The sequence below is a fragment of the Raphanus sativus genome, chromosome 2 (assembly GCF_000801105.2).
Source record: "Raphanus sativus cultivar WK10039 chromosome 2, ASM80110v3, whole genome shotgun sequence".
In the NCBI taxonomy this organism is placed as follows: domain Eukaryota; kingdom Viridiplantae; phylum Streptophyta; class Magnoliopsida; order Brassicales; family Brassicaceae; genus Raphanus; species Raphanus sativus.
In genome coordinates, this window is record NC_079512.1 from 14498481 (window position 1) to 14510882 (window position 12402).

Genomic DNA, 12402 nt, shown 5'->3' on the forward strand with positions numbered 1-12402 from the left:
TCAGAACCATCATGCTCTCCATCTCTTTCTTCTTAGCAGCTACAGCATCTTTCAAGAACTTGCTTTATTGAGGAATCAGCATGAAAGCATCAATGATGGGCATTGTAACCTGAGCTTCACTCATCTGCTTCTCAAACAAAGCCTTGTACTTCTGTAGCAGCTGCTTCTTGAATCTACCAGGGAAAGGAAGCTTGGGTTCATAGGGAGGAGGGACAGAAGAGCTCTCACCTGCTTGAGCAGCAGATTCACCATCTTTTGTTGTCTTCTTCTCTTCTCCAACCTTTCCTTTACCCTTATCTTTCTCAATCTTCTCCAAGATCTCATCATCTGTCTTCTCATCAACAATGACCACTTCATCATCTAGATTGATGGCTACCTCCTCACCTTGTTTCTCAGCATCTTTGGTGAGGGTTCTAGGAGGTAACTGCTTACCACTCCTGAGTGTGACAGCTTTTGCTTCCTTGGGGTTTTGATCAGATTTTCCAGGTAGAGATCTTGGCTGGCGATTCTGGTGGGTGCTCATGGAAGCAAAACGATTCTCCAAGTTCTTGACAGAAGAAGCAAGGTGGGAGAATTTGTTGTTGAGCTCATTGTAGCTCCCATCAATCTTGGAGTGAAGGTTCTTCAGCTCATAGCCCACATGTTTCTCACTTCTAGTCTGAGACTCTTAAGATCTGTTTCAGTAAGGCATCAGTGCTGCTCTCTTGAGGGGCAGAGGAGCTAGGAGAGGGGTTTTGCTGAGGCTGATAGTTGCTCTGCTGGTTGTTTCTAGGCTGATAATCATTCTGCTGGTTGTTTGAATAGGGCTTCTGTTGGTAGTTGTTGTACTGAAAGTTGGGTTCCTTCTTGTACCAGCTACCATTGCTGTTGATGAACACACAATTCTTCTTGCCCTTCCAAACCCTCAACCTCATTGACAGTAGGAGGTATCTCCTGTTGTGGGTTACCAACAAAGTTCACCTGCGCTTGTGTGGCTTTATCAGCAATGAGTGTGTCAATCTTCTCCTGAAGAGCCTTTATCTCATTCCTTGTGTGCTTGTCATCACCTCTACTGCTTCTATCATGGTCTCCACTGTAGACTGCATCACTCTTAACCATGTTGTCAACCAGAGCCTCTGCTTCTTCCTCAGTTCTCCCCAAAAAGAACCCATTGCTAGCTGTATCCAGTCTGGCTATGTACTTAGGAAGAGCACCTCTGTAGAATGTGCTCAGCAAGCTCTCCTTTGAAAAACCATGGTGTGGGCACTGAGCTTGGTAACCATTGAATCTCTCCCAAGCTTCACTGAATCCTTCCAAGTTCTTCTGTTGGAAGCTGAAGATCTCGTTCCTCAACTTAGCAGTTCTTGAGGTAGAGAAGAACTTCTCCAAGAATGCCTTTTTGCAGTCTTCCCAAGTAGTGATGGAGTCACTTGGTAGAGACTTCTCCCACTGACGTGCCTTATCCCCCAAAGAGAAGGGGAATAGCTTGAGCTTTAAAGCATCCTCTGACACACCATTAGTCTTTGACATACCACAGTAGCTGTCAAACTTATCCAAGTGATCAAATGGGTCCTCCACAGCCAGACCATGATACTTGTTGTTCTCTATGCAGTTGAGCAGCCCTGACTTGATCTCAAAGTTGTTAGCAGCCACAGCCGGTGCTCGGATTCCCAGTCTAGGGCCGTGGATGTTGGGGCGGTCATAAGTGCCAATGGGGCGAGCTGGTCGCTGTTGAGGCCCTTGTGGTGGAACATTGTTGACTCCATTGGGGTTCTGAGGATTTTGTTGTTCTTCCATTGCAGCTTCCAGTGCCTGCAGTTGAGCCTGTTGCTCTTCTTGTCTTCTCTTTCTAGCACACTCTCTCTCTCTAAAGCTCTGATGTCTGCGGCTCTTGGAACAAGGTTTGATGTACCCTTGCTCCTCAAGTTCATACACCTGAAAATCACAAAGAGTGAAGAAGAGAATCAGTAACTTACAAAAATAAAAACGACTTAGTCTCAAGCAAATTACTAAATCTCAATGTTCAAATCAAACTCAGAATTTGGCAACGGCGCCAATTTGATGTTAGGAGTTTTGAGGCTCCTAAGTCAAATGATAGTATAGTGGAAGTTGTTGTCGAACCAGTTCTGAGGGATTTAAAATCAGAGAGAATGCAAGTATTTGCCTAATCTAAGTGCAACTAGTGATTTGATGAATTCTAAACTAATGATTAAAGCTAATGCAAAACAGTAAAATGATATTCTTAAGCTATTGGAAAGGAGAACTCATGGGTATAGGGATTTAGACCTTGGGTGATCAGGTTTCGATCTAAGGAATGCAAATGATAAATCAAACTATCAACCTTAAGCCTAGACACAATTCTAAGCAAGCTCTATGTCTAGATGAATGCTCATTTGCTAACATATCTCAAACATCAAATGTCTTTGGTTGAATAACATGCAAGCAATCATTACTAACAAGTCTATTAGCTATCTTAGCATCTTTAACAACAAATGTCTTTGGCAAAGTACACTAAAAGCCTAGGAGAGTTGACTCATGCATTTCATCAAACACCTGTCGGGTGAGAAATTCCTAGAGATCACCCTTTGAGTGGCCTACTCAAATGATGCATTAAGATCACTCTACTAGCAAGGAACAAGTATGATCTATACCTAAAACATCCTAGAACTAGCCTAATCATCCTTAATCACCCTAACCCATGAATCCAAAAAGTGATTACTCACTAATCTCCATGATTCCTCTTAAACCCATGATGGATTTCAGATTAATCATGTAGAAAAATAAATGAGAGATCACAAGAACAATAACAAATCAAGCCAAAAAGAGATGTTTTTCTTGAGAGAGTTTGTGTTCATCAATAGATAAAAGATATGTTTCTTCTCCTTTTATTACAAAAGTATCAATATGATCTTCAGAAAACCTAATGGTTCCCTTTTGAAATGTCTAAAATCCCTTTTAAAACATCAAAATTCGGAGAAGTAAATGATGTGACCCGGGTAGGAGTCGATGTCGACAACCCGAGTCAGCCAACCCGAGTCACCTCGCCGTCCAGCTTTTTCTCCGTGCGCGCGGGTAAGGGAACCCGAGTCATCCAACCCAAGTCGCCTCGCCGTCCAGCTTCTGCTCCATGCGCCCGGGTAAGGTATCCCGAGCACTCCAACCCGAGTCGACCAATGGTGAGGCCTGCGCCCGGGTAAGCTATCCCGGGTCATTCTACCCGGCTCCGACTCATCCAACTTCATGTGTGGCTTGACTAAACTCCATTCTTCACCTCAATTTGGATCACAAAGTTCCCAAACATCTCCAGTCAATCCATAAGACACTCCAGCACCTGATAAAGACATATGAATGCATTATGGATCCTAAAGATGCCTAGTACCTAATCTACATGATCATTATGAACAAGAAATGATGGTTAAAACCATGAAAATATGCAAGATATCAATAAGCATGATCGTTTCCCAAGGAGAGCAAGCACTGATGGACGCCAAAGGACTTGGAATTACTTGTGGGAAACGAGTTTAAACCACCAAGGAAGTTTCTGTCCAAACTTTTCATTCACTGATTTTTCCGTGAATTTTAATTCCTCTGAATCTGATTTATTTTCTTTTGATACAGGTACAATCGATTTGAAGACAAATCCTTTTGAAGAGGGAGGGAATGATAGACCCGGCCCAAGGATCAGTACATGGAACCAGCTCAGCATGGAGTTCAGGACGTCCAGATCAGTTCAGTTGAGGTTCATCCATCCTGCCGTACCAGACAGACAGACCGAGCCGTATACCGGATCGACCCGCGTACACCTGGGAAGGACCTTAGGCCGGATCCACGACCAGATGATGGAATTGATCGACCCACATCACTTCTTTCACGACCCATTAATCATTCTAGGACTAACAGTCGAGCCAGAATCCATGATCATCGTGATCAACACCCGGATCATTGTGATCATCGTGATCAACACCCGGATCATCGTGATCATCGTGATCAACACCCGGATCATCGTGATCATCACCCCGATCATCGTGAGCATCACCCAGATCATGCTGATCACGACCTTTCCGACCACTTTGATGATTTCATGATGATCGATGCTTCCAACTTCTCCAAAGGAATGTTTCTTAAGCTCTCTGAAGATTTGGGTCAAGAAAAGTTGCCATCCGTTCATGAAGGTTCACTGAACAGCCCGCGGACAGCCCTTCGTGCGTCCTGGTCCATACAGTGATGAACTTGATCAACACATCAAGGTTCATTGAACCTGGACAGAATAATTTGAAGGGTTCAACTGCAGTCAACCTGAGATTTCGTGCCTTGACCAGATCTGGTCAATATTTATATTTTCTATGGAATATTTTCTTTTTCTATGATTACATTTCCCATATTCATTTATGTCTTTCTTTGACTTGTAATCCTATAAATAAGGCCTATGAGCCACGAAATAAAGCAGACATTTTTCCCCTTTTTATGAGTTTTAACTCTTTGTTCTTGGTTGAACATTTCTTAGTTTCTTGGTGAGGTTATCTCCAAGTCTCGATCCTTCTTTTGTTGGACCGGTGCATCACATCCGGCAACGATCGAAGTCTGGTAGTATCATTGGGCCTTTCCGCATCCCATTGTGTCACCATTCATCCCACCAGTTCTCTATCCTTCCGGATCAGAGTCCATATCAACCTTACCGAAAGAGTCAATCCCGATTTTGGTTCTATCAGGTAGGATGGATCGGCTGGTGATGGTGACGCGGATGATCATTGTAACGACCTTCCACTCTCTCTCCACTCGGAGAACCGCGGCGACTGATCGAAGTTGGCTCTCTCTCCACTCGTCGAAGGATTCGTTGGATTGGTATTCACCTCAGTAATCAAATCGCTTCGAAAATATCTGCAATCTTTGTTTCGACGAACACCTTCTGCTCCGAAATCGCTCCTTCCAATGCTTGAATCCTATCGCCAATTTTTTCGTCGCCGTCGCGAATAGCGACATCCTTCTCCCTCTGTAACGTTTGAGATCTCATTTCAGCCATCGATTCCGAGGTTCGAATGACGTCTGATACCTTTGATACAGTAAAACCAAGTTTATCGATATGAATGTGAATCAATGTATAGTACAAAGAATCATTCTTATCAGCCAAGAGTTTACACGAAGAAACAACTCAAAAGCTCAATAAGATGAACACACACAAAGAGAGTTTTCAAGAGAATTACAATACACTTTTTTCCGAATGAATCTCCAAATTATCTTCTTCTTTCTTTTAAAGCTCTGTTTCTTCTGCTACGTAATAACTTCTGCAACTGAGTCATCTCCAACTGACACATGCTTAGCTTTATTCCCACGACCTCTTTACGAGATAACATGTGTCCTTACTCATTTCCTATAGCAGAAGATGGTGGAGTAGGATGTGCCTCGATAATCGTTTCTGAGAGGAGCGGCTAGGGTTCTCTTTAACTATTGTGTACCACACAAACTATCTATTTCAGTATCCACTCTCTAGTTTATCTTTTTATGATAGGTCAAATTAAAATAATGCTCCTCCGTCCATACGGATGTGAATATCATTTTATTTTATTCAAAGGATCTGACTTTCGATAATATATATTTTAAATATTTTGTAATTAAAGGATCCAAAGAAGTAGGTCTGGGCATCCGGGTCTTCGAGTCGGGTTCGGATCGGGTCCTCTTGGTTTCGGGTCTTTCGGGTCCTGGAAATTTGGACCCATATAGGTACCTATAATTTTTTCGGTCGGTTCTGAGTCAGGTTTTATCGGTTCCGGTCGATTCGGATCTTTAATTCTAATACATGTAAAATACCCACAAATATTTAGGGTTCGGATCGGATTCGGGTATTTATGATCTGAAAATATATGACATATTATATTTAGTTAATATTTGTCATATATATTCCATCTAAAATTTTACAAAATAACTTAAATTAAATTATTAATAATTAAAATAAAACATTTTTAAACTATAAATTTTAAAACTTCATGTTACTTAAAAATGATACAAAATAATAATGAATGTTGTTAACAAAATATATTTCAACTAAATCATAAAATAATATATATACAAAATAGAACAAAAAATCATAGTTTTGGATATACATGTTTTTAAGTTGGTAGAAATCGGTTCTTATCGGGTCGGGTCTATTCGTATCGGTTCTTTTTGGGTATGGGTCTATTCGGTCAGTTCTTTTTGGTTGCAGCTCTTTCGGATAAAAAGTTTTAAGACCCAAAAGGTACTTGTAAATTTTCGGTTTGGTTTTGGTTCGGATATTTTCGGGTCAGTTCTGAACCGAGTCCTCGGGTCCGGGTAAAATGCCCAGGCCTATATATATATTGTTAATATTTTTATCTGTATTTTGTAGTTATCCATGATATTATGATATTGTACTTGTACCCCCTCGAGCTTTTTTTTAACGCTGATTATCCATGACATTATGATATTGTAATATAATAATCTCTTTAGGTGACGATCCTAAACGGAAAAGATGGCATTTAACTAGATTTTGATCCGCGCTTTGAAAGCGCAAATATTATTTTTCACTTTTATGAAATATATTATTTTTTGTAATTATTGAATATTATTTTTCATTTAAAATTTTGTTCAATAACAGTAGATTTCAGAGTGTTTAATAAAATGACAAGTTCAATAACACTAGATTTTAAAATGATTTTTAAAATCCACGTTTGAATAACAGTGGATTTATTATTTTAATACAAATCACTTGAAACTCCTAGTTGAATAAACCCTCCTAAACATAGAATGTTTCTGGTAAACTATATGTTTCTCTGATTTGTTTTATTCCCTCTCCAATCAATATATTATTTTATTCACAAAAACATATCTTTGAACTATGTTTTTGGGTACGTAGTTTTCCACCGATTGAAACTAAAATATTTTAGTAAAATAAACTAAATCAAACGTTTAATCAAATGTAAAACCTAATTATTTAACATTTTTGATTTTATATTGACACAAAGTTAATATTGATTAACTAATATATAAATAAAAATATGCACTATTATTATTATGGTAGTATAATTAATGATGTAAATTATTATTTAGCTAATATAATTAATTAAATTGTTAAATTAAGTGAAATATGGAAACACAATTAATATATACTACTATTCATATATCCAAACAAATTTCATTAAGACTACTATTTAAGTTTACAAACACTTCAAATTTTTTTAATCCTCCTCCTATTCAGTCTCCAAATACTCTGATTTTGTACTTGAGTTTTAATAAGATAGATAGATAGATTCTCGGATTTTAACCCAAGAGAAATAAAAAGGTTATCGAACAAAGGATTATGTTGGACAGTTTTATAACGAGTGATCTGATGACGAGAGGGACGTCGTTGATCTTACTGGAGGACGCAACTACCTAACGGAACGCTGGCGCCATTACAGCGGGCTAACGGAATCTGAATCCCTCTGACCCCGCCACGACCTCGATCACGGCGCTACCGGAGTCAGTTTCCAATGGCGTAGTGGCGGAGGACGGGACAGGGTCAAACTCGTACACGAAACGGCCGGAACAAAATGAAGTGAAGAACAAAGTTACAAAAAGAAGTGGGAGTGGTTGGAAGATCATTTTGAAAGAAGACATATATCTGAGTTGAAGGGTTAGCCTTGTCAAACTACTTCTGTTGGAATTTGAAGGATGGTAATTATTATGATGCACGGCTCATGTATATAGTGTATGCGTTTTTTTTTTTTGACATCAATATAGTGTATGCGTTCATGGATTAGGAAGGGAGATTTGTTAATGCATGTAGATGATGGACGAATAATGTTTTGTTATGATATTCGAAGTTGATGAGATATTTTGGCGACAACGGGGAGTGGGTCAGACTGTATATTATACACAATTATGACATATATGTATGAGTAAACTAATATAACATGTAGCTAATTTTTATTTAATTTGTTTGACTAATGGTTCGTTAATTTTTTATACCAGGATTTTTAGGGTTCAAACTTCAGAAAACACGAATTATGCAGATTACAGAGAAAAAAGAGATCTTTAGAATCGTGCATGGCGTATCATTAGACATGAATCTCATAGGGTGGCTCGGAGTGATGCAATCAGATATATATTTTTATATGGTGGTAGAATTGTCGGATGTAAAAATTGTCTATGTAATATTTTTAGAATTGTAATAGCATAACTAGATTTTGATCCGCGCTTAAAGTGTGCGGGTTTTTTTCAATTATTGACCCAAAATTGATTTACAACCATTATTTTTGTTTCAAATCACAACAGTTGGGTTTTTATGTTTTTTTCAAAATAAAAAGAAATAGAACAAATATCTTTTCAATAGTGATTTGGATGAATTTATAAGTTTTTATTAGAGAACATAAAATTTCAAAGTTTTTTTTAAATAATGTTTGAGTTATAAAATATGTTTTCATATCCGACTCAGATCCGTAGTTGAACCAGTAGATATGTACCTTATATATAATCCGGTTCGTATTCAATGAAAAATTCGTTAATTAAAATTCCAAAGAAACCAGTAAAACCCAAAAACTCGTTATTAACATGTGATTCGATACCAATGATCCGTCAAAAAAAAACAAAATATCCGATAATATTTGAAGATTTGTTTATTAATTTTATCATATACTTTTTAATATTACATAAACTTGTGATTTAAAACTTTGATATTTTTATTGTGTCATCCAAATAAAAATAAAAATATAAATATAAAAAACTTATTGATATGACAATATTAGTTTATTTTTTCTAAAAACCTATTATAATTTTTTTTATTTTAGATTTGAAATTTAATTTTATGATACATATATTTAAGAAAATAATATTATGATATCATTATGTTTGTTAATTAATTTAGTTTCATAATATATAGGTCTAATAATTAAACTTAAAATATTTATATTAAATAAAAGAAATATATCTTATAAGTATGTGTAATCCCATTATTTATTGATCTATTTAAAATAAAATCTGCAGGTCCAAAACCAAAAGACTCAAACGCCATTAATGAAATTTATTAATCTTTTGCAAAAATAAGAATACTTTTAGAAAAATTATAATTTTCATTAAGGGCATAAAATATGAATAATCCCCTTTTAATATATTGATTAATCAGACGTTAAAAAATGATAACTTGTACGTGTCATAAAAAAATCTTATTACTAAATGACAGAGATTTTTCATTCCAAGTATAGAAGTAAATCATTTCCGATCAACTGGTTGAAAATCTCTTACTTTTATTAGGATGACTTATAATTTGGTGCTTTGCAAATATGGCTCAAAATTCAAAGTTAAACACAAAGCTAACCTATAATTTTTGGAAATTTTATTTGCTTTATTCGTTCTAAAAGTTTGGATTATTCACGAAAAATGTTATTGATTTTTTTCCAAAAATGAGTATTTTACTCTATCATCCTCATATTTATCAAATATTTACAATATTGTCATTGCCATCAAAACACCAACCACCAAGAACAACTGATCTTACTCAAATTATCCTAATGAGTGAATTACCCTAAGGAGTGAATTACTCTCTCAAATAAGAGGATCAGTTATAGTACTTAGTGATCAAATCCACAGAGAGCTGGGGCTCACAATAAATCCTAGACAATAGTGATTAAGCTAGGTTGAATATGATTAATTTAAATAGCAGTGGTGAACAAGTAATTACTTAGTTGATTTGATTGGGGTTTAGACAATATTACAATAATGATGAAGTGTTAAGCCTAGGGTTTCTATTAAAAAAATCAGGATTATAGAGATATGTATACTAAGCATGCATGCAAGATATATGAGAACTCAACAAAGGCAATAGTCGATCAACTTCCGTTTGTTTAGAATATATGTTGTCTAGATCTTCAGACCTCAACTTCCGTTTGTTGATCTGAAGAAATGGTCGATCGATACACCTTTCGTGCCGTCTATCGATTAATCTATATGACTATAGATCGATGGTCTTTTAGCAAGCTTTAAGATCGGGTTGAATAATGTCCACTAGACTTCCTAGATTAACTTTCGTTTGTTTCTAGCAATCCTAGCTCAGAGAATCTATTATAGTAGAAGACCAAGCTGTCGTTTGCGCCTACCTATCTTATTATCAAGGTTCTAGTTAACTACTCTAAAACACAAGCATTAAACATAATTCTTCAATGAATGCTGATGCTAATGTAGACATCTTGTTCATCTTGTTGACTTGTCTACTTTTGTACCTATATTTATGCAAAGTGTAGTGAATAATTGGATAATAGAAGACACTCATATCCCTCGTTTCCACAGTCTGTGATCATTCTTTTTAGACTTAGAATAATGGGGTCATAGGAGACACTCCTACCCCTCTGCCTCATCCAGGAAATTATTTCAATTCTTTATATCTAAAGATGCAGAGAGAGAGAGAGGGAGAGAGAGAGAGAGAGAGAGAGAGAGAGAGAGAGAGAGAGAGAGAGAGAGAGAGAGAGAGAGAGAGAGAGAGAGAGAGAGAGAGAGAGAGAGAGAGGGAGAGGAGAGAGAGGGAGAGAGGGAGAGAGAGAGAGAGGGAGAGAGAGAGGGAGAGAGAGAGGGAGAGGGAGAGGGAGAGGGAGAGGGAGAGAGAGAGAGGGAGAGAGAGAGAGGGAGAGAGAGAGGGAGAGAGAGAGGGAGAGAGAGGGAGAGAGAGACAGACAAACTTGTACCTTCCAGACTTGCACGAGGATTCCTTTCCATTATATATCAAAATGCAAGACAAGCAATTAAGTCAAATTAGGTTGGAAGTCAGCTTGGGTTCCTTCAAACAATCTCAGCAAGTGTGAACATTGTTAACATGTTGATCCACTTTAGTATCTTTAGTACCCTCTACAATCTCAGCAAGTGTGAACATAGTTGACATGTTGAAAACATTTTAATAAAACTCATGAACAAACTCGATATTAGTAAACCTCCCCCAGACTTAAATTACACTGTCCCCAGTGTAAATCTAGTCGGAGTTATAGTGAGCAACAAATCATGAGTATTAAGTTGATTAAGTAAGAATGATATACCTGACCAGAATGGATGTCGATCAATGAGTGGATGTGTCCGCCGATAATGGTCGATTGTGAAATGTCAATTGATGTCGACCTGGTTGCGTCGGTCGATGCGCTGGTAATCGTCTTGTCGTTTTTTTATCTGCAATAAAATTAAAACGAAAATAAATACTAGTATGAATAAGTTCATGGCCGCTTGCAGCGACACTAGATTGAGATGTTGGACCTCCTCTTGCAAGGGGTGTTTCAGCCCGCGTATAAACTTCTGCAACCAATACTTATCTGGTAGTGATTTCGAGTTGTGCACCTTGTTTTCAAAGCGTATTTGGTACTCCTCCACAGATCCTTCTTGGTAGATTTAAGAGTATCGATGTGCTGCTGTCTCTTGTCTGCTTATATACTCTCTGTTTCCTGACCATTCTACGCTTCTTTAGCCTCATGGGACTTCACATTTGTCAATCCTTGAGTTAGAACACGGCATCTTCCCTGCTGTTAACATGTTCTTGAAACAACATCTTCTTAAGCTCTTCCCAACGTCTAGGAGCCTGCACTTCTCAAGCTCTTTGATTCGATGTCGTATGGGTCCTTGTAAACTGTCAAAAGAAACCTGCATCAGCTCCTTCTCTGAAATATAGTTCTCTTCGCAATGTCTCTTGAAACGTAGTAGCCAATCCTTTAGTTTCATCCTTGCGATACTCTTGGTGTCCAAATTGTGTACCATAGTTTCAGTGCTTGATTCAGCAGCTTGTGTTACCCACCCATTTCGAGCATTCCAAAATGAAATGGTTCCTTTCCACCAACAATCCAATACTCTACTCGAACTTCCATGGTGTGGAGATACTTGAAGCTTATGCCGCTATTGTGTGTTAGCTAACCCATCGATTGTCATTTGAACATCATCAGAAAAAGCAACCAACTTGATATGCTTTTATCTGCTCTGAACTGAATTTACCGGAGGACTATGTTTCTGCTTGACTCGAACTGTAACTCATCGTCCCCACTGTAGAATGGTTCTTGAGATGCTCCGAAACAGTCAGATGTCTTCACTGGTCTCTTGCCAATCCTCATGCTCCTCTTAAAGATCTTCTTTAAACCACCCAGCTTTAGGTCTCCTCTTTTCGCTTCGAGGTTCCTTCCCTTATAGATGGTTCTGCTACGAGCTGGTGGAGGTCTGAGAGTCTCAATGTTAATCCCTTCTTGATTGGACACATAGCGAACACTCGGAAGTAAACAAGGTGTCATCCCCTTATCCCACACAGCCGCAACTTGAGTCGGTAACTGGTACACCATATGTTCGTTCAAATGCTTCCATGCTCCGATATGTGATCTCTTTCCATTCACAGGTTCAGATCCTTCGAGATCCATTCTGAGTGAGTAAGATCCTTTTCTAACCCCCTGCCTGTTGTGAGTTTCTCCCGGCCCTGTT

The 12402-nt window shown here is 37.9% G+C and overlaps 1 non-coding gene across 1 annotated transcript; it reads left to right on the forward strand.

Annotated features, from left to right (window-relative positions):
* Positions 1-1228: 1228 nt before the first annotated feature.
* LOC130508810 (small nucleolar RNA R71) lies at positions 1229-1335 on the forward strand. The gene has a single exon (XR_008942990.1). It is a non-coding gene; the product is annotated as a small nucleolar RNA R71 (small nucleolar RNA).
* The last annotated feature ends 11067 nt before the right edge of the window (positions 1336-12402 follow it).